This window comes from Rhynchophorus ferrugineus, unplaced genomic scaffold, assembly GCF_030347505.1.
Source record: "Rhynchophorus ferrugineus isolate W39M unplaced genomic scaffold, kcgeb_rfMv2 rfM6, whole genome shotgun sequence".
In the NCBI taxonomy this organism is placed as follows: domain Eukaryota; kingdom Metazoa; phylum Arthropoda; class Insecta; order Coleoptera; family Curculionidae; genus Rhynchophorus; species Rhynchophorus ferrugineus.
Window position 1 is genome coordinate 12,285,282 of NW_027472585.1, and position 21,755 is coordinate 12,307,036.

General features: G+C 30.9%; 1 long non-coding RNA gene across 1 annotated transcript in view; it reads right to left on the reverse strand.

The window, feature by feature from the left end:
* Positions 1-381: 381 nt before the first annotated feature.
* The window catches only part of LOC143199190 (uncharacterized), a 34,325-nt gene continuing 12,951 nt past the window's right edge, over positions 382-21,755 (reverse strand). The window contains exons 2-3 of the long non-coding RNA XR_013006374.1: positions 9,938-10,617; positions 382-8,494 (exon numbers count right to left, since the gene is read on the reverse strand). This is a non-coding gene — a long non-coding RNA (uncharacterized LOC143199190). The remainder of the gene's footprint in view (positions 8,495-9,937; positions 10,618-21,755) is intronic.

Consider the following 21,755-nt stretch of genomic DNA (forward strand, 5'->3'; position numbering starts at 1 on the left):
TTCGAATTGGGTTACATTATTATTTTTAACGAACGATGACAAAGCCCACTATGATGGCAAGCAGCCCTCACATGTTGAACTGGTAACAACGAACAAAAATATAAATTCGATTTAGATGGAGATACGTAGTCAAATTGAAATAAATGACGTCTAGATTAATTAATACAGATTTGGCGAGATTCAATTTAACCCCGATAGATAGGGGCATGTGTATAGCGTAGGGAGAGCCTAAAACCCATGAGAAAAACCTACAATATAACAAAACGGCGCTGGTTGAATTCTCGATAATTTTTGTTTTTTTTTCTTTTCATGATGTCAAATTTTATAAACCTTGGTCAAAATCATTGCCAAAGTTTTATCTATTATTAGAATCATTATAAGTTTTTGTTTATATTGAAACAATCAAATTATTCTCCAAATACTTAACGAAAATATCGTTAAAATAAAGATTTTGATCAACAGGAAAAAATCAAAATCATGAGACAGTGTCAAATAACATCATTAGTTGACACTACAGCTAATAATAGTGCGCGTCAAATCTGCCAAGTAATTGTACATTGCAAAATTAAATACCAACATTCCTTAATGACCAACAATAATAATGGTGAGCGAGAAATGAAGACGCAAAATTATCCATACTCATTGTCGTGCTTATTTGTATATACATACGTCACTATTTTAGTAACTAGTCGACACTTGACATTCTGGATCTTTTCATTAAATAATAGTTAATATGAAAATCTTAAAAATTTTAAATATAACAATTCCCTCATAACATTATATTTTAACATCCAATAAAACTGCATTCAGTTTAAATCACTTCATTGTTAATTAGTTTTCCCTTTGGGGCAAGGTTGTTCTCATTTTAAAAGTTGCTACCACTCCAGAACCTAGTTCTCCTTTAGGACCACTAAATCCCAAGGGAACAGTTGTGAGCTTATTCTGAAAAATATATTTTGAAATTGAAATATTTCAATAGTTCCCAACAGTTTCCCAGATACATTAATACCTCAGTTGCATTCCTAATGTTGAAATGCCAACAGATGACCCGCCCTATATCGGACGTTGATAAATTGACCTGAATTATGTGAGGTAACAACGCTAATATTAAAGTTAAATAACTACCATCCGGAATATCGATCATTATATAAAATGTATATGTTTATATATATAAAATGAAAATTAAAATAAAAAGAAAGTTATCACCGGCTATTCTTTAAATACAAACAAAATCCATCGGTCGAAAGTGCCAAATGAGCGGACGTGTTATATATGACGACACGGAATTCGAAAAAATATAAAAAATCCTGAGTCGATTTACCTGATGAAAGTGTCTATCACAACAAAGTAATCTGGCATGTTATGCGACCGAAATTACTGGTATAACGCGAAAAGTCCCATTTCATTGCGGGACGACAGCGACACAGTCCTAATAGAGAGCAGCACTCACCGACACACACACACATACACACAGGCACGCAGACAGACAGACAGCAAAAAAAATCGGAATTATGTCTAAAAATAATTTATAAAAATCGTACAAAGGTTACGGGAGAAAAAATGGATCGCCAACTCGACCAGCATATCGAAATTAATTGATTCCGAAACCGAACGATATTGAGGCGATTTCGAATTATTCCGGGGTGAAGTCAGACGAGACAGAGGGAGTGAGGGGGGTAGAGGCGTCTTTTGACATTTTCATAAATCGAGCGAGGAGACCGTCCCGACGTCCTGGAGTATGAATTGACTCGCCCCGTGCACGACTTGCGTGGAGATAAAAACACACAGGACCCGTTACATAAGTGTGTCTCGATGTGGTCTTAGCGATTGACAAAGCTATATGCAGTCCCGAGCCCGATGTATAGAGCTATATGTCTGCTAAGCAACTGTATATAAAAAAATCACCAATGACTGTGTAAAATATTTCGGCTGTTTGACTTCTCCTTTACTGGGCCTCATCGACTAGACAACAGTCGTCCCCCACATAGAAATTACAATTATATTCCAGTCAGACCGTGTTTCTAGACCTTCTTGAATTCGACAACGTTTAATCGTTCTTCCTTTGACCCGATCTGGCCGAAAACTTACACAACGACAGGACGACGGGAAAAAATGGCAATGTTATAGCGACACGGACTGATTTTTCCTCGAAATCGTTCGGAGTTAACCTGTAACCAACCCGGCCCCGGATCGCACCCCCGGCACCTGAAACGAAAATTTTATTAAGAAAATCGACTTACAGGTTCCCTTGGTCGACGCTGGATAGCGTACTGCGCCTTATAATCCTTGCGGTGTCTTTCACCAATTCGCACACCGATGTACTCGCAATAGCCACTACTACATCCGATGCGATTTTAAGCGAGACTGTCAATAGACTACGGTCCAACTTTAATCCTACGGTAACCAACCGAGGACCTCGTCTGACATAGAATATACCGATCGCATTAGTGCGAGCGAGATCGAGAGAACGGGCTACGTCACACACAAGCGCAATGCGAACTGGAGGGGATTTGCAAAGCGGGTTGTTTTCGCCCTTAGTAAGGGTGGTAAACTCCCGTGAGGCATCCACCGGGACAGTTCGGACGCCGGGACAAATTTTGAGACCAAAAAGGTTCGGTTTTTCGGGGCTGAAGGCTTCGAAATCGCGATCTGAATTTGGCCAAGTCGGAGGAGACTGAGGCGTGAGAGGTGCGCCGTGGAAAATGGCCGCCTCTGTTCAAGATAGTATTAAATGCGCTTAAGTGTTCGAATATCTTTCGATTATTTTCGAAAAATCTCACCGGAAAAGGCGGATTTATGATGAAAAACGATGTAGAATATCATCGGGAAGCATATTATGGGAAAATCCCCGCTCGATTCGTTCAAATACCGACGCGGACGTCAACACGTCATCTATCCTCGCCGAAAATCAATTTTTACACCCCCTCAAACCCACGTAGCCGTTTTCTGCGCCTACATATCTAACGAACGAATAATTGCCCTTCGTTTTCGTCAATAAATCACTATATCACACCAACACAAACGACGATAAAACCGCAATAAAGGTTCAGCTTGACAATACGGCAAAACCAACCCCATTCTGTAACTTTTTAAAATAAAATACGTTAAATATAAGCCCGAATAACCATTCCACAATATGCCACGATCGCATCATGAAAACTCTACGTTTTACAGACGTTTTAAGCTGCTTCTTCCCAAACACGTGAACGGAATTACCCCTAAATGAAGGGATGAAAAGTTTGAATTCATATATATTGAGATTCTGTCGACTTTGCAGTCCTACTAGTGCAAATCTCGCCAAGTAATATGTTATCTGTTAGTTTATTTCTTAAACTAGGCCTAAAATAGCTTTTATGGCCCCATCTTCGAAACTGTACCCTCTTAGGCCGAGATTTCTTTATATTAAAGTTCTACCACAGCTTTCCTAACGTCCAAGGGTATGTTTTTGATACAAATTAAGTTTAAAATAACGTTTCAAGTAATGAATATATCATAACTAACAATGCAACCCTATTTTCCCACCCTGTGACAGAATGTTCAGTTGAAATCTTCTCTAGTATTAACGAAGTCCCTTAATAATACTTTACACTAGTCTTCCAGTTAATAATTTTAGGGAAAACAAGATTTTTTTAGGTGCAGACTATCATGAACATTATCAATATTGCTTCAAAATGATCTCTAAAATATTATATCTAAAATACAACATGATATGTAACTAAATTTTATAAATTTATATCCAAACATAAGGTGAATTAAGTTATTTGGTCAAAAATGCCCAGAACTCCTGCAATATCTCTAATTTCACTACATATTAAGATGTCAAACGGTAAGATACAATTATATATTTGTTTATTTCAATTATATCTACAAGTATTTCACTTTTTTTTATTAATATTATTATTTTTCATAAGGTAATAAGAAGTATATAGGTCAGTTCTCGGTCAATAACTTGTTAATTTAACCAACCCCATGATATTCCTCAATATGTATACCCCCTAAGTAGGAATTAAATAGAATATAAAGAATATAATGGAAATAGGAAATAATTCTTTACAATTATGTCTGGTAAATTAAAAAAATTCTTGTAGGTTTCAACACCAAAACATCAAAGATATATTTTACCAGTCATTACAAACCACAACACCGATATATCTTCATTAGATATACCCACCCTGCTCTATAATACCTTTAGTCACAAATATACATAGCTCCTGGCTAGAATTTTTCCAAAATTTGTTTATAATTTATTAATAATTGTACCAATGTTATTTCATAAATTAATATTAAAATAGTAGAGATATAATATAATAAAGATATAAAAGAAAATATCCAATATACTTGTATGAAAACTGAAATTAGTACTGCGTAGTAAAATATCTACTACGCAGCAACTATTTTCTGATCAGATTTATAAAACTACAAGCTTTTAAAGATATATCATAAAACAGATGCATTTAAATTGGTTTTTATGAAATATAAGCACACAAAAATAGGAAATATCTTGAGGAAATGAGTAAATTGAGGAGTTTTAAGTGTACCCTTTGAAACGAAAACACAACAATCAACTAATAAACCCCAGAGAAGGACTTAAGTGACTGTAAATACTAATTTAATACCCCTATATACCAGTTCCAAATATCGCAGTGAAATGTTAAGGCTGAGTAAAGCCAACAGCTGTTCATATTGCCCTCTATTTTATATGTCACCGATAATAAGACCCTGATAAACCTCCCAACAACTGTTCCATTGAATGATTTTACGTTAAATATGCTTCTTTCTTAAATAACGAATTAGAATCAAGTAGAAATCGTACTGGAAAAACGTTGCTGATCCTTAAAATGGCAGCAGTTAATTTAATCAAGAGTATAAATACTATAATTAATTTAATTTCCGTCTTTATACATAAATTCAATCAATTATCTAAAAATTATTTGTTACAGGAGGTATCTAAGTAATAGTAATAACTCATTTCTATGAAATATAGAAAATGTAAACCTAAGATTGTTTAAAATTTCAAATAAATGTCCTATAAGATAAACAAATACTGCATTTACACCCTAAATAACTCTCAACTTGGATGTACCATATGTCAAGACACTAAAGACCCCATATTTAACACCTACCGCCCTAATTAATCCCTTATTTTCTTAATCTTTTTTAATAACTACAACCTATGTACTCTTAGTATATCGTAATACAAAACAACCCCCTTGCTATATAGTTACAAATGTTAAAATGCTAATAATATATGAAAGATACTATAAAACTGAAAAAATAAAGACACAACTTTACAATGTATATAATTCATGGCTGTTTTAGGAAGAAGAAATAAATATAAAATAATAAAGCAAACAATGAAAAGTAATACAAAAAAATGTCCCTGTGTGAAAGTAAAAGAATATAAAAGATGGACTAAATTATTCTTCTCAAAAAATAATACTGCGCAATAACAACTTTCACAACATAGGTCGACTGATCAAAAGTGAAATATTTCAAGAAAAACGGTCAAACTATACTCCTAGGTATTACAGATAATGGTATGATTAACCCTGCTGTTATTCACCCGCTAGTATATCCCCAAGATACTCCACAAGAGGCCTTTAATTTATTAACGAACTTAATAAAAATATATTTGCGGTAAAAATGTTTAAAAAAATCATACTTCACGCTAAATACTTTAAAAATAATTTTCACCCCCTTAAAAGTTAAGCTGAAATACCTTTAGCCATCGGAATTTAGATACAACATTTAATATAACACAAAAATCAAGTTAAATTAACTGTAAAATACAAAAAAAACTCTATTAAATATTAGGCCGTTAAAAACAATATTCACCCCCCTTGAAAATCAAGCGGAAGTTCAAGTATCCTTTAAGGTTTGGGTACATCACCCGAATATTTAATAGAAACGAAGTTAAATTAGCAACTAAACTCATATAACCATATTAAGACATATAAATCTAAACAAACTATGGTTACAACCCTTATTTTAAAAACTATATTGACGGGATATTCTAAAATGATATTATGTGTTTATTAAACAATTTTATATATTAGATATTTAACTATACAAAGCTATATCAATAAAAGATATATCATTTAAGAGGAATATTAGTTTACCCTAATTATTTACCCCAAGAACTTCACCATCTAAATAGAAATAAACATGTAATCAAAAGAAATGACAATGACGAGTTGTTTAATTAAATAAAAGTTGTTGAAAAATCGTTATAACTTATAAAAATATGATGTAGGAAATATAATTTAATAAAACCACCCTTCTTCATTTTAAGTGTAATTATATGGAATATAATAGATGTTAATATATTAGAAAGTACATAACGGCGAAGATCTAGTCAACTACTAATACTAACACTGATCGCCAACGTAATCATTTAAAGAACTTAAAAAAATTAATTCCGTATATTTTACCCCCTGTATTTTTATTTTAAATATATCTAACCCCATTTTTCGTTCATCACGCCGTCATAAACATCGTAATATAATTTTCGAAATCATAAAAAGTCACAGTATGTCCGTCTTTCATCCACTTACGGCTAAATACGCATTCTATCCAATCCAACCCCCCTGCCAACCCCATAATCGAAAAAATGTGAATTTTTATGAACGGAAAAAATCGACGACGCCGATTCAAGAAGTAAAATGGAACGGGACGGTTCGTTCCGTCGCCCCCCGAAGGTGTCTCGTCCGCTCGGGGTGGGAAATATTAAAAAACATTTACAAAACTGTCGGTCTATATAGTTAGGCGCGTTTAGCGAACCGAAGGGAGCCCTTAAAAATTGTGCCGGCTTTTTAGGTATTTTTCTACCTGCGGCGTTTTTCCTCGGAAGGGTGTTTACTTTTTCGGGTATAAATGGAGTGGTCCAGGGTCCCCGGTCTTAAAATATCGGCTAATATATGGCGTGTCTTATTTTTACGTGAGTTTCTACCGAGAAACGCTTCATTAATATATCTCAGCTCTTCAGAAAATCGAGAATAAAATTAAATTTACGAAATTTCAGAACAGAATCGTGTCCTATGTTTTCAGATAGTAACGTCCCTTTTATTACAACTTCTAGGCATCTTCAATAACTACAGCTGTGTTTAAGAATTAACATACATCTTTGTTATTTTATTATTATTTCAGTATAAATTTTATTCTTCGTATGACGAATTGACCATTACGTAAAAAAATTAAAAACTATATAAAATAATTATCCACCCCCTAAACAAATGATTCACAATTTGGATGGCAATCAAACGTACCTTTTTAACTCTTAAATAGATAAAAACTCTAGCTAAAAACTTTATTCCAAGAACAGTCTCTTCTGTTTTCTATTTTTTTATATAATGGAAAAGAAAACATGGTTCCAGTATACAAGTTTTTAGTCACCACTAATATTATCCATATTTATTATCTCTTTCCATTTGGCTTAATCAGGGACTTCATTTTAAATTCTTATACAAAACAATCTACTTATTTGATTATTTATATAATTTATCTTTTAATTAGACAAAGTGCTAGTCACTTATTGGTTTTTTATTTGACAATATTTTATAGAATGTTATAAATGTTGAAATGAGAAGCTTAACTTCACTTTTTTTCCAAAAATGTACAAAAAATGATTTTAATATTAGTTATTTTTAATTAAAAAAAAATTTTATCACTGATTTTATATTAAAATGATATTCTAACAATATTTTTAAAACAATAGTTACTAATTAAAGAACATCTAGTATTAACTGGTATCTTTTAATTAATCAGTATTTTTTTGAAGGGACCTATTTAAACAATATGTTGTTTCTAGTTTTCATCTCTTTTTCTTTATTAAACAAAATATTCGAAAGGAATTTAATAAATCATAAAACTAATTGAATTACTTATTACCCTAACAATATTTTGTAGAATAATAATTAATTAATTAAAAATTGACTAATTTGAAGTTTTGAAATCTCCTGTGATTTTGTCAATACTTTTTATTTATATTCATCTTTGATTTATTTATATTTCCTTCTTTATACAAATATTTTTGACAATAGTTTTCTTATGTTTATTTCTTATAAAACAGTTTTTTATTAATATTTCAGTACCGTTTTAAACATTCTAAATATGTTTTAATGATGCTACATTGTTAATATTGTTCAGCTTATTAATTAATTTTCCTCTATTTATTTCTTTTAACCTTTAGTACTACTTTTTATTACACACATGACATTATTTTGAAGGAATGTTAACAAGATTACCATTTATAATTTATTTAATTCTATTTTTTAATGCTTAAGAATGCTTAAGAAAAACTAAATGGTTAAGTATTTGTTTCATATATCAAAATAATTATTTGTTTTATTTATTGACAATTCCATTCAACAAAATATAAATAATTATTTCTCTAATATGTTTTTAATAATGAATTTTATTTATTATTTCTTTAAATTTTTACGTTTTGGTTTTAAATATTTATTATTTCCTTTCTAACTTCTTCATGTAATAAATTCTAGAGTTACCAAATAATATTGTTTTCAGCATTTTAAGTTAATTTAATTCATTATTCAGTGTTAGTAATTTTTCATTAACTTTATTTTAATTATTAGTTTTTTTTCTTAAGGAATTTATCCGAACCATCAGTTAGTCGTCATTTATTCACTCAGTCGAGCGAAGAAGAGGAATGGAATATTTATATTTTCTAGTACTAGGTCGCAAAACATCTGCTTGAGAAATAGTTGTCAACATAGCATTTAGCCATAACCATTCATATATTGACCTAAATTTTGGTTTGGTTATCTATACCATTACAGCGACTCTAATGATAAAACGAATAATATGTATGTTTTTATATTAAAAAAATATTGAAAATTTAAACATGCCTTAGTTTTACTGCTAGATATTTTTACAATTTTGGATAATACAACTTAAACTTAAAAAAAAGTTTACATCATGCATAACAATTAGATGTACATGCATCACATATATAATATATATCTTATTCATATATTATTTTTATCTCAGCTATTTTTAATTTACTTTTAGTACTCCATATGCGCAACTCTTTGTATACATTTTCACTTAATTCCAACACTAATTTCATTGTTACATCAAGGATAACAATAAACATATGCATACCAATTGAACCAAAACCAATTCACCAAGCTAAAGACCCCATATTTAACACCTACCGCCCTAATTAATCCCTTATTTTCTTAATCTTTTTTAATAACTACAACCTATGTACTCTCAGCATATCGTAAAACAAAACAACCCTTTTGCTATATAGTTACAAACGTTAAAATGCTAATAAAATATGAAAGATACTATAAAACTGAAAACCTAAAGAAACAACATTACAATGTATATAACTCATGGCTGTTTTAGGAAGAAAAAATAAATATAAAATAATAAAGCAAACAATGATAAGTAAAACAAAAAAATGTCCCTGTGTCAAAATAAAGGAATATAAAAGATGGACTAAATTATTCTTCTCAAAAAATAATACTGCGCAATAACAACTTTCACAACATAGGTCGACTAATCAAAAGTGAAATATTTCAAGAAAAACGGTCAAACTATACTCCTATTACAGATAATGGTATGATTAACCCTGCAGTTATTCACCCGCTAGTATATACCCAAGATACTCTACAAGAGGCCATTAATTTATTAAGGAAGCGAACTTAATAAAAATATATTTACGGTAGAAATGTTAAAAAAATCATACTTTACGCTAAATACTTTAAAAATAATTTTCACCCCTTTAAAAGTTTAAGCTGAATTACCTTTAACCATCGAAATTTAGATACAACATTTAATACAACACAAAAATCAAGTTAAATTAACTGTAAAATACAAAAAAATACTCTATTAAATATTAGGTCCTTAAAATTAGTTTATTTAGTTTAAAATATTTATTATTTGCTTTCTAACTTCTTCATATAATAAACACTAGAGTTACCAAATAACATTGTTTTCAGTATTTTAAGTTAATTTAATTCATTATTCAGTGTTAGTAATTTTTCATTAACTTTATTTTAATTATTAGTTTTTTTTTCTTAAGGAATTTATCCGAACCATCAGTTAGTCGTCATCTATTCACTCAGTCGAGCGAAGAAGAGGAATGGAATATTTATATTTTCTAGTACTAGGTCGCAAAACATCTGCTTGAGAAATAGTTGTCAACATAGCATTTAGCCATAACCATTCATATATTGACCTAAATTTTGGTTTGGTTATCTATAACATTACAGCGACTCTAATGATAAAACGAATAATACGTATGTTTTTATATTAAAAAAATATTTATTGAAAATTTAAACATGCCTTAGTTTTACTGCTGGATCTTTTACAATTTTGGATAATACAACTTAAACTTGAAAAAAAAGTTTACATCATGCATAACTATTAGATGTACATGCATCACATATATAATATATACCTTATTCATGTATTATTTTTATCTCACCTATTTTTATTTTACTTTTAGTACTCCATATGCGCAACACTTTGTATACATTTTCACTTAATTTCAACACTAATTTCACTGTTACAGCAAGGATAACAATAAACATATGCATACCAATTGAACCAAAACCAATTCACCAAGCTCACCGGAAAAACTGCTTCCATCTGAAACAAAAAATACATTACTAGATGCTATTGAAATTCGTTGTTCATCAAATATGTTATTGAAAATCAAATCAAATTCAAAAACTAATCATTTACATCTAAAGGAGCTTTTTAAAAATATTTTTAAAATTATTTTTTTACAATTATTTATTGAAGTTTGAACTTAATGGTTTTCTAGAAAAATAAGATGTATATAATAAATAATCAGTAAACAATGTAGATTATTTTCACTAATATCATTATTTTTTACATATGTATATTTCTTAGTATAAAGACGACAACATATAAAAAAATAAAGGAATGTAAACGAAATAAATTTTAATACGGTCCTGTGTGCCAAGACCGTAAAATGGTTTCCATTGAAGGGCAAGCGGATCAAGTAAATTCAAACGTACAATACATATTTTCAAAATATGTTAATAATAACAATCAATATTATTAGAGTTTCTATTTATTCGAATAGATTAAATGGAATAAAATGGATCGAAAGGGGACCATTACAATTTCCTACTTATTTTCACGTCGATATAAATTATTTCGGCTCCTAGAATGATATTGAATAACTGTTCAGTGATCGGTTCAACATTTACGGCTTTTAAGTGTGTTATAAGGTGTAATTGCCGCGTTTACGTATGTATATACCTATATAGGTGGCGGCGAATTGTCGCGCTTTTTCTACGACTTTTTAATTTAATTTAATTTAAAAGCGGGTTTTATTTTAAATTTCCACTCGATGTATCCTAGATTTTTAATTAACCATTAAAACGCATTACACGAGTAATTAATGGTCATATGGTGGTATGTTTCCTTTTCTAATTTAGACGCTCTCCTCCAAAGGGTATTTAATTTATCGACGCTACATTGATATTATGATGACTATGTCGAATAGGCTACGATAAAACCTCGTTAAGTTTTTGTTATTAAGCGCTGGTCTATATCTAGATGCTGTGTTTTGTAGATTCTCTGTCGATAGTATAGCTATTTTGTTGGAGAGTAGGGCCTCCCTAAGTTTTCTTTAACTAGAATCCGAATTTACATATTCCACAGTTGGACTCAGTTCTCAGTTATCAATATTTTTTTATTTATATTTTTATTTTTATTATTACTCTTAGCAGTTCTACAACGTACCCGGAGGGCCATAAGTATTTATTACGATTTTATTATATATATGTGGCATGTAGAAAATTACTTCATTAAGTGATCTCCTGTACAAAATACTATTTTAAATAATTAGTCTTATTTTAAAACTTATTCTAAAGTCTATATATGTCCAATAATCAGATTGGATGGTATTAGACGTTTTAATCTACGTACTTCACATATTTATCTGATTAGCGAGTACATTGGAATGCACTGACACTCTTTCGAAGTACTTTACACAAACACAATGAATTACAGTAGCCATTGGTTCTAGCGGAATATCGTGTTGTATCACTTCATTTCAAATATAGTACGGAGCATCGACAATGGCACTCAACACTTTATTTTGGAACCGTTGTATGATGGATATATTAGAGTTGCTAGCTAATAATATCTTGTTATCTAATGATAACTTGGATTTGCGCTCGATAAGCCAAGTCCAAGTTGTTTCCATTTGGCGAGCATGTGCTTCTTCCAAGTTAGGCGTCGATCTAGGTGCATACAAAGATACTTAGCATCCTCTACTTGCGGTAGTTGACAATTATTGATATAGACTGATGGGCATACTCCTCTACGCAGCGTGAAAGTCAAATGACTGGATTTTATTTCATTGGTTTTTATACGCTCTTCATCTTTTCAGCCATATTTTTATTTGATTTAGGTGTGTTTGTAGGTTCACTGATGCCGTGTCGTCTGCATATGTTACCACAACCGCTATTTTTGTTGTAGGTAGATCATCTCTGTCCAGAAGATATATTATAGCATCCAGTGTCTTACCTTGTGGAAGTCCTGAATGTATTGCATATAATTCGGTATGTTCATTCCCTTATTTTACTGTAAAATTTGGATCTGTGAGCTAAGATTCGAATAGCTCATAATCTGGATGAGGGAGTGAATTATTTTTAATTAAACTGCAATCCCGTATGCCATACTTTATCAAAGGCCTGAGATATGTCTAGAAACGCAACTGAACAATATCTTTTGACGATTAAGTCCATATTTATTTTCTTAACAAGTCTATGCTTATTCTATTGTCCCATGCTTATTGCGAAACTCCAGTTGGTATTCTGGAATGATCCTTCTTTTTCTATTATACAATTGGGCCTCTTTATGTACAGTTTCTCTAAAACTTTTGAGATTGTCGGTAATAAATAACCCCGGTGGGAGGTGACATCTTCTGGTGTTTTTCCTGGTTTGAGAATCATTATTATTTGAGCAATTTTCCAGATGTTAGGAAAATAATTAATTAGTAATTTTACCCCCTTCTCTATTACTTTCTGTAATATTTTTCCAGTTATTAGATCATATCCAGGGGCTTTTTTTACAATTAATTAATGATTATTATTTGTTGAGCTTCTTTGACTGTGAATTCTTTATGTGGTAAATCCATTTGAAATGGCAAATTTAGGAAACTAGTAATTTTATTTTCGTCGTATTAAGATATCTCAGACGGGAAGGGTTTAAAACATATCTTTCAATACTCTGGGAAGATGTCAGCCTTTTCTTTACTGCTTCTATCCGAATTATTTTCATCTATTTTAATAGAAGGGTTATGTTGCTGGGGCTTTTTGAGTTTTCGTGTTGCCTTTCACAGTGAATAATCTGTAATGTCAGTTGGTGTCAGATTTTCGTATTTTGTAAATATTCCTGAATGCCTTGGTTTTGTTCATTTTGAATCAACTGTTTCAGCTCTTTTATTGCTTTATTAAATTTTCTTTTATTTTCTTCAATTCATAACTGTTGCCATTCCTTTCGTATTGTACTTGATGTGTGTATGTTTTTTTTTGCAAAGGTTTCACTCTTACGATTCGCGAAATATGTTGTTTTGTGTATATTTTTTGTAATATTCATTGCTGCTGTTTTTATATCAATTTCGGTTTGTAATGGTGAGTTTAAAGAGATGGTTATGTCGAGTTTTCTCTAAATAGTGGCCAGTTAGTTCTATTATCACACAGAGAATGAGGTTTTACCTTTGAAGATAATTTTTGAAGGAACTGCTACAATTATTGGTGAATGATAAAATCGAAATATGATTCCGCCGATAACCTATTTGTATCAATTTTTTTTTGTCATACAGAAATATATATAGTATCTGGTTTCTTATTTATCCCTGATGGCCAATATGTTGGTTTTCTAGTGGAGATCTATTGTAAGTTATCTGTTTTCATTGCTTTCGCCACATTAGATGTTTGTATCGGGACAGGTACATTAGTACTAATAAATTAATTTATAAATTAAGATTTTACTAAGCACATCTAATTTAAGATTTAATTAATAAAAAATGTATTAGTTCTCTCACCTTTGTGTTTGGCATAATAATATCGCAGAAAAGAAATTTAAGAGTTATACCTCTGATTAAGGAAACATGAGATGAATTATTTTACGCTTTTTTTTCTCAATAAATGTGCTTTTATTTTTTTAGATACTCAAGTGGTTGTATGAATGAACGGATATCGTCGCTTGTAGCTTTCTTCTTATCAGTCCTTAACAATGAAGGCTTGTTTATATAATTTGGGAAAAGCTAAGTATGTTAGCGAGTTATATATTTGCTCAGCAGGATCAGAATGTTGATAAAACGTATACACAAGATAACATCACAATCGGAGAACGTAAGAGAAAGAGAGAGAGATGAGAGAGATAGGGAGAGACCAGAGGCGGTTTCGTCATATAAACAAATAAAAATAAGATTATTGATGGTTCAGTTTAATGCCGAAACTCCAGAAGCTCGCTATGAAATGCCGGTTAGGATATGTCACCAACACAAATATAAAGCTGATCTAATTTTACGCTCCGATACACTTTAAATGTAATTTATTTAAAATGCGTTTTATTTTTTATTTATTTCACATAAAATCATATGTGTTGGGTAATGTCTTGCTTAAGGTTAATCCACTTGATCTCAAACTATAATGGAGGAAACAACGTTGAAAATGAATGAATTTTATTCATCACTTATTAATCAAAATATATATATCAAATTATGGTTTACTAATATAATTTTCCTGATGTATTGTCTCACTTGTTGGCAGTCTTATGTTTCTACTCGGTACGTATCGGTATATCGATATCGGAGAATAAAAAATATCGATATCGATTTATTTTGAAAATAAAAAAAATATCTGTCAACAAAAACTTCGATATATGGCCTTCCCAGCGTTGGGATGCGATTTATTTCAGTTTAGCTTGATCTGTCCAAGGCAACACGTTTTACTTTTCATATTACAAATAATATATAAATATAATATAATATTTATTTAAACAAAACTAAGTGAGTTATTTATAAATATTTTCTAGAAACCTTTACATTTTCGATATTGATTTGTCTATTATTTAACTCTCCCATTTAACCGGCCTGCAACGTTTTGGATTCTTAATTTTTCACTTATTTCATGTATTTTTTAAACATTAATAAATATTTTGTATTTAAATAATTAATTATATCCTAAATTAGATATGCTTAATACAATTTTAATTTATAAATTAATGTATTACTACTATTTCGTTGTACTTGCATCAATACACAGGGAAGATAAGTACGGAAAAAATACATCAGTATTTCCAAGCCGAAATAACATAAAACTACTTAAGCTAAAGTTAAGAGTGCTGTTATTTAGTAACATTATTTCATGATTTAAGGCTAAATCTTGGATAGCTTCTTCATTGTTTATGTAGCGGTCATAATTATTGGAATACTGGATTACTTATTTGGTTAATGATTTGTTGTAACCACATATTTGCACCCCATAGGTCCAAATTGACTTTATGACTGACTGACTGATTGGTTTAACCAATCTAGTTGATTTTAGATCAAGTTAAGTGTATCTTAATGCTAACCAGTTGTGGTTGATTTTTAATGTGATCTTCTGTTCTTCTTTTGGTCTAACACGATGTTTTCAACTTATCTTCTAAAAAATGGATTGTAAAAATATGGTTAGTGTTTTTTACTTTTTAATGTTTTTAGAGTAGAACGTTCAATTAAGTTTTAAAATATTTTCTACTGCTATCTACTATTTTTTGTTATTTTTCTGAGAGAAATGGATTTGAATTTAATGCCCAAAAATAGTATGTCTTATGTGACCATTTAACTAGTGACTTACGTTCGACCATCTTTATTAATATAAGAAGTTCTGCTCAATGAGATAATCATAAATCTATGAAAAGGTTATTTTTGATGTAAGAAAAATAGATTATCATAAGTTTTGCATTTGATTGAGAACTGTCTTGGTGCTTTGAATTCAAACAAAAGTGCCCTATTTGCGAACCATTTTCATAAAGAGATACCTGTTTAAGTGGGTCTTTAACTCTTTAAGAATATGTCCTTAAGTTTAAATTATTTTCGGAGGTATAACTGTTTTAGTGACGCGGCAACTAGAAACCAAAATGCGTTTTTCTTTAAACTACATTTTTAGATATAAGTTATGCTGAACCGTTTTATTTGAAATTCGCTTTGAACCTTCTTTATACATCTTTTTAGCACAGAGTAAAACTATAACAAATGTTTTTTTCATTTAAAAAAATTTTTAAAAAATGGAATAATTTCTGTGCGATTTTTGATGTAAGCTTTTCATTGCAGTCGATGCATTGTCTTGTTGTTTTGAACTAAAATACAAACACTCTATGTATGAACTATTTCTATAGGAAAGTGGATATTTCATAATCCGTAAAAAATAATTGAACACGTGCTTTCAAACAAAAACTTTTGTTACATTTTTATGAATATCTGTCGACGATATAATTTAACCCAATATCCATTCGGACAACGACATAAAAGGAATACAGAAGACGTAATTGTTGGAGACCACAGTTAAAATAACCAATTAACACGCCAATAAATAACAAACGATGTTTAATTACTATCGATTTGATTACTAGAAACATCGACGCTGGTCCTGTTGCAGCGGACCCCTAAGCAACGACACCAACAAGATGTCATCTATAAATAAGCAGACAGCGTTTCCTCATTCCTTCGCCGGCTTCAAAAGATCGAAAAACTGGCGCGTTAACCGGATAGGGACTGAAGTTTATGTTCTAAATTATGTCTACGTACAGAAATTTGTATACTTTTATTTATATATAGATCAATACTTTTTGAAATCAGTATTATTAGTTCAATATAGAAAATCGTTTTTATCTGACTTACTATTGTTGGGATTAGTGGCTAGAAACTCCCTTTCCGTTTATTTTTAAAGACTTATATGTTCGTTTCAGTATAAGATTCTAAAACTATATTGGAAAAAATCTTATAACTTATTTTCTGCGACATCTTAAAATATTAGTATTAGTAAAAGTTAGTATTTTATTTCCATTAGAACTTAACGAATATTAAACAGAGGGTTATTAGAAAATAGCACCAAAATGTAGGTGCCTATTAGTAAGTATTTCTTAAACAAAGGCTATTCAGAACAATGTTGAAGAGTATCATTATTTATTATATCAAAAAATATATTTTACACTTTCCAGTCACCTCCTCACAAAATTTCGAAATATAAAAACAACCCTCGTATGCTCGTAATAATAACGAAAAGAACAATACAGTGGTATTGAAGTACGACCGAATGGTACGGTACGAGTACAATAATGGTACCCGATACTATTGAAATCGAACATTAAAACTAATATCGCTATACAAATAGTTATTGTGAGCGCGGTGAAAACTTTCGAGATTTTCTTTAGTCCTGTACAGATGTTACGCTTTATCGCGAGTTCCTAACGGCACTATGAAATAACCGTTTCGTTTCAAGTAGCGCGAAAAATTATACCCATATAGTGTTAAAACATCGAATATTACTGAATATACTTAGGAGGGTAAAAAGGTGATACGTATACAGCATGTCCAACAAGAACGTTACCTGTTAACAACAAGAAATATCTTTATATTATAGCTATTCTCGTTTTTTAACTTTTATATACATTATTACATTACTGTCAGCAATTTTTTTAAATTAATCTTAGAACTTCAACAGCCTGTCCGTGGTATTATTATATGATTTCCGTTATATAATATAACTATCCTGACATGTAGATGATCACTTCAGTAAGTGATCTGCTGTACAACTTATAATCTAAATCTTATTCCAGATACTATTTTAACTTATTTTAAAGTCTATCCTAACTTATCCTAGAGATTATTAAATCTCACTCTATGTGTCTATTAATTAGTTCGTATGGTAGTTTGCGTTTGAGCCTATGCACTACACTATTATTGCGCACAGTTAAATGTTTGGCGAGTGCATTGGGATGCACTAATAGTCTTTCACAGTACTTCGCACTAACACTTCGAATCACACTCGTTATGGGTTCTAAGGGGATATAGCGCTGAATCAGTTTGTTGGAGACGTAATATGAGGCATCCATGATGATTCGTAATACGTTATTCTGGAACCTCTGGAGGATAGCTATGTCAGATTTGCTAGTTGTACCCCAAAGTTCAATACCATAGGTCCAAAAGTGTGGCTGATATTGGATCCTCGTGTGATGATAAAACCGCTCAGTCAGTATATGTTGGAACAGTAGTGTTTTTTGAGGTCGCTAGGTCAACTGTATATAATAGATTTAACAATAGGTCAAGAAGTGTAGGTCAGTGTATTCGTCACCCTGTTTGAGAAAATAATGCCTGTCTGTGTGGTATGATTTCAGCAGCTGAAAGTGTGTATGCAGTGTGCCACACCTTGTCAAAGGCCTGAGATATATCGAGAAATACAGCGGAGCAATATTTTTTTCGTTTAAGTTGTAGCGACCTTGAGGCATGTCGAATTTTACATCGTGGTCTACAAAATACCCAGAAATATAATCCCAGATGTTGAACACGGGCGGGGTGCCAGCAGCGCCAACTAGGACCCGATAACGAATAGCTGGAAACCCCGAGACGTTTATCTGGGATGTTATTGAAGGGTATTTCGATTCATTTAGTGCTCAACCATCGTTTGGTTTAGACGTGCCACCATCGACTGCCCAAGCCTCGTCTCCAGGCAACACCGCTGCCATCCGTTTTATGATTTGTATTTTTATACTTTTATATTACTTTTTAATTACTTTTTTATAATGTAAACCACTGTTTCATTTCGTTCTACCTCCCTCCACCGAGCCATAAAATTTACCCTAAAAAGTTTTTGTTAATTTGGTTGACTATTAAATATTGACCATAATGATGGCCTGGAATAAAATTTCTCTTTTCTGTGAGTATTTTGAGTATCTTAATATATAATTTTTCAAAAAGATAAGAGATCACATGTAACAGGCTTATAAGACGCTAAGAGGAGAACTATCAGCAATTAATTTTGAATTAATATTTCATTTAACATCTTCAGCATATATATTCGCATTTGCTTCAGGTTAGATAAAAAAAAAACAGCAGATCAGATTCAAAATCACATAGCTATACTAGTTAGTGGGTAAATACTCTCAGCTTAACTTAAGATCAAACTAATAATAAATTACTAACTACTAAACTATAAACTAACAATAAAACATAGGGTTGCACAAAAACATCAAACCAAATAGTAATTAAGCCAAAACACATGCTTATAACTACGTAACCAACGCAAAACTACATGATGACTTCGTAATCGAACGCATCAAAATTATAATTAAAAGGCCACTAAATCAAATTAATCTTTAGATAGTCATTCTCTAAATGTAAATTAAAGCCTCAATTCAACAGTTTGGCGATTGGCTCCTAAATATTTGCATTGTGGTTTAATATTTACATTCTCCACATATCTCGCTGCTTGCTTATTTAATGAAGGAACTTCCAGTATTAAACCATACTGAACGAGCCTTATATTACCATTGGTAGCAGAAGCTTCAATTATGCCCAAGAAGTTGAAAATCTACGCATAATACGACTAAATCGACACAGTTACCTGGACAGTAAGCAAGCTCGAAAAGAATACCAGCAAGCCGAAAATGACACATATGAAGCTGATGATGGACTGCAATATGTAAAATGTGATTGCAAATTAATTAATTAGTCCCGTAAAGTTATCTCTATTGTTAATCTAACTTTCAAATGCATTTTTACATAGATTGTAACAAGTCTATCTAATTTTTTCAACTAATTATTCATGTGCAACTACCAAATTGAGAGCAAAAGTGTTAATACTAATATTTTTACTCATAACAGAATATGTTTCGAAATTGGAGATAAAATAAAGTTATCTTATCCTAGTGCTTTTATTGTTTTTCAAATTGGAAATTAAGTAAAAATTGATTCATTTTTACAGGCATAATTGCATTGGTATCAATGCAATTATTTCTTCATCCTGAAAATCCATCACGCCTAGCTCACGTTTTAGGTTGAAATCGGTAGTTTATCGATAAATAACTGGTGACTTCTTTTACTATATTTAAGCCCTTTTGTGGACATTTAACATAAATTAACAAATTATGTTAAATTATTAGCTAATAGTTATTAGCTATATTAGTTAATATATTGTAACATTATTTTAATACTGTCCCGAAATATAAGAAACAAACCTGGTATTTATTAATTTAGTGAGTAGGTCAGTTCAATGAAAATTACATACTGTCGCCAAAAGAATATATTAATTATTTTAACAATCAATTATTACGTAACGTTATCCCCAGTGCATCAATGTTTTGCACTGTGACCTCTCAATATACACCCGTTTCTTAAAAATCACATAGCAATAACATTAACAATATTATCCTGTCAATACCAATTACTTTTAAAGTCTTGCGTTAAACGAAACGTTTCGAAAGCAGCTGGACATCATTACGCTATCAACTACAGAGTATCAATCCATATCCAGTAACAGATGTGGGCACTAATGAATTATTTTGCACAAAGTATCCTCGATCAAGAATCAGATAATCAGCGTGGGTCATAAGGCGATCGTAAAACGGAATCGAACATAAAATCAAACGCGGATCATAAACTAGAGATGCTGCCATGCATTCCGAGACTCCGTAAAGTGTTTAACATTATACACATTTCGAACGAAGAAGATACTGTTGCTAGTGAGATGAGTTATACGTACTGATACTCGATAGTTAATTAATTATGAATTATTTTAATATAGAGTGGATCATTAGTTGTTTTCCAAAGCCAAATTGTAGAAGTAAAAATGTCTTAATTCTGAGAAAGTGGCTGATATAAGAATATCGAAAGAAGAAGTATTAATCATTTTGCAGAAACATGTTACCTGAATTTTTGTATTGATTGTTAGATCGTTTCAATAAAAAAGTCTTATGTGTTACACTTAAACGTAAGTGTGTTAATCTTATGTTTACACTCTAAATTATGTTATCAGTGGTTTTAGAGAAGCTGGTACTTGATGCAGTTTATTTATTCACTACAATGGTCAACCATCAACTACAATTATTCAAATGGATGAAATTCCAAATTTAAAAAAACGGATATTAATGAAATAATTAATGCAATATAATTCCAAAAATAGATTAACTAATACCAAAAGGATTCAAAAGGACTTTTTAGCTATAGGCCAGCTACGAATCATTCTCAGATCAAGACAAATTATGTGCTAAAATGTGAAGTATGCAGTTGGAGAGTTTCCCTAAATTCATTGCAACTGAATCATATAATTCCTCTTCCCAATTTGCAGACATTTTCTTCCAAAACAATCGTTTTAATATATTTCCATGGAGATATACAGGATTTAGAAACATTTAATGATCCTTAAAACTGATTTGAATATTTAAAAAGGACAAATTAATGAAGTTTTTGCATATAATTTTTATTAGTGTACAGCCTTTATAATATTGGTTAGTCTATAGTAACATTTAAGGCAAAACCAGTATAACTTATCAAGAAGCCTTCTTCATTACTGAAAATAATACATCAAAAATAAATATAAAAAAAATTATCGATTATATGGAAGAAAATCACATTTGTGCATGAAACCAATAAAGAGTTATGTAATTCAGCGAAAATAATATAAATGAAATATATATTTTCTAGTACAATGTCCAGGAAATATAGATAGAACGAGATACTCTAGGAATGATTGTCACTACTA